Source organism: Solanum stenotomum, unplaced genomic scaffold (genome assembly GCF_019186545.1).
Source record: "Solanum stenotomum isolate F172 unplaced genomic scaffold, ASM1918654v1 scaffold16320, whole genome shotgun sequence".
NCBI lineage: Eukaryota > Viridiplantae > Streptophyta > Magnoliopsida > Solanales > Solanaceae > Solanum > Solanum stenotomum.
In genome coordinates, this window is record NW_026023996.1 from 180,479 (window position 1) to 182,548 (window position 2,070).

At 25.5% G+C, this 2,070-nt stretch overlaps 2 protein-coding genes across 2 annotated transcripts in view; one reads left to right on the forward strand and one right to left on the reverse strand.

Annotated features, from left to right (window-relative positions):
* Positions 1–2,070, reverse strand: part of LOC125850337 (two-component response regulator ORR24-like) — a 35,920-nt gene that overhangs the window by 12,236 nt on the left and 21,614 nt on the right. The window lies entirely within an intron of this gene.
* The window catches only part of LOC125850345 (uncharacterized), an 8,534-nt gene that overhangs the window by 5,380 nt on the left and 1,084 nt on the right, over positions 1–2,070 (forward strand). The window lies entirely within an intron of this gene.

Genomic DNA, 2,070 nt, shown 5'->3' on the forward strand with positions numbered 1-2,070 from the left:
TAAGCACACTTTTATACCTTTTATCCATGTTTGGCATTATCTATATGCGTACCTACGAAAATATTTAAATTTTGCTATTTAACTTTGATTATTCCTATCGGTTATCTCGTGATTTAACTATCTAGGGGTCATTTGGTTACTAGTTAGAATTATGCATGTATTAGTTATGTAGTAATTAGTTATGCAGGTACTATTATGCACGTATTTGTTAGGCAGATATTAATTATGCAGATATTAGCTATGTAAATATTAGTTATGTATGTATTATTTATGTAGGATTTAGTTCGATAGAAATTACGCTACATAAACTATTATACTTATTGAATATTTAAGACTTTTAGCTTTTTTACTGCATTCATAACAACTGATGAACAAGGCAAGAAAACATTATAATTCTACACACCAAATAAGGGAGAAATGAGAAGAAGATGAAGAAAATTCATTTGTTCAAGACAAATGAATACACATGTTTACCAAGAAAATTCATAAAATGGATACACATATATGCAATTTGTATCAACTATATTTGTATTATGTATCAATTGTATTTGTGATACAATGAATACAATATTCATTCATCCTCCTCGTCCCTCTCTCGATCTCGATCTCGATCTCGATCTCACTTGCCTCTCTTCTCCCCCTCTCGATCTTGCTCGCCTCTCTCAATCTTGCTTATCTCTCTCTTCCTAATATATATTCATTTTGATACAAATCAATTTGTATTTATATTTTTTCCTCTGAAATCCAAAAAAAATACAAATGCATAGAAAAACCAAAGTGTAGCTATAAATTATAATGAGTGAAACCGTAGTTAAGAAATCTTATTATTTGTTAATTATGAAAATTCCCGATAAATTAAAATAACCCTACATTTTATTTTCAAATAAGGGTTAATTACTTGAGTGGATCCCTTTTATAAAATAATTACTTATTTTAAATATACTCTTTAATTATTACCATTTATAGCAATATATAACAATACAATGTATTTTATTAAATTGTGTTTCTCTCGCTCTTTTTTTTTTCTCTCTCGCACTCTTTCTTCCTTTCTTTCTCTCTACAAAATTTTTATGAGCTCTTTTTTTATCTCTCCAATCCTTGGCTGATCAATGATGTAGCAAACGAAAGAACATTTTATTATTTGTAAATTGAATAAAATTTGTATCAATAATGAATTAAACAAGTAATCCAATCGTAACAAATAAACCAATAAACTGCAAAATGAATTAAACTTGTATTAAAAGTGTATTACACAAATATTAAAGTTGAATTAGAAGAGAGAATTAAGCATGAATAAAAAAACGTAACTAATGAAAGTATTATACAAAATTAAATTTGCATTTAAAATGTATTATACAAAATTAAAATTGAATTAGAAGAGAGAATTAAGAATGAATGAAAAGTGTAAGTAACGAAAGACAAGACAATAATCTACAGATTGAATTAAACTTGTATTATTCATGAATAAAACAAGTATTTTATGTGTCTTGTAAATTATTTTTGGTTTGTATCACTAAGAACATGAGTGATGTTTGCAATATGTATTAAAAATATATTATAAATGTATTATAAGTGTGTCACCTAAATTATTTTAGTTAATATCATTAAAAGGGGAGTGGAATTCGCAATATGTATTTTAAATGTATTGTTCATGATTTTAATACAATTTTAATACAATTATGAAATATATCTAATACAAACGAAAGAGCAGTCAATGATTCGTAGACTAAATAAAACTTGTATCAATAATTAATTAGACAAGTAATTTAATCGTAAGAAATGAAGAAACATAATAAACTGTCAAATGAATTAAACTTGAATTAAAAAGTATTACATACATATTAAAGTTGAATTAAATATGAATGGAAACTAATCACAAATTCATAAAATTCAAATAATGAATTCAAAATTTGAAGCTTTATAATAACCATCAATGGTGAACTTTTGCTGTTTTAATTTTAGATATTTGAAATTTCTGCTTGAAAACTTAATTTTGTACAAATTTTCGGTCTTTCTGTTCCTTTTATCATCGTATTTTTGGGTGAAAATTGCAAATTATGGGTAAAAACT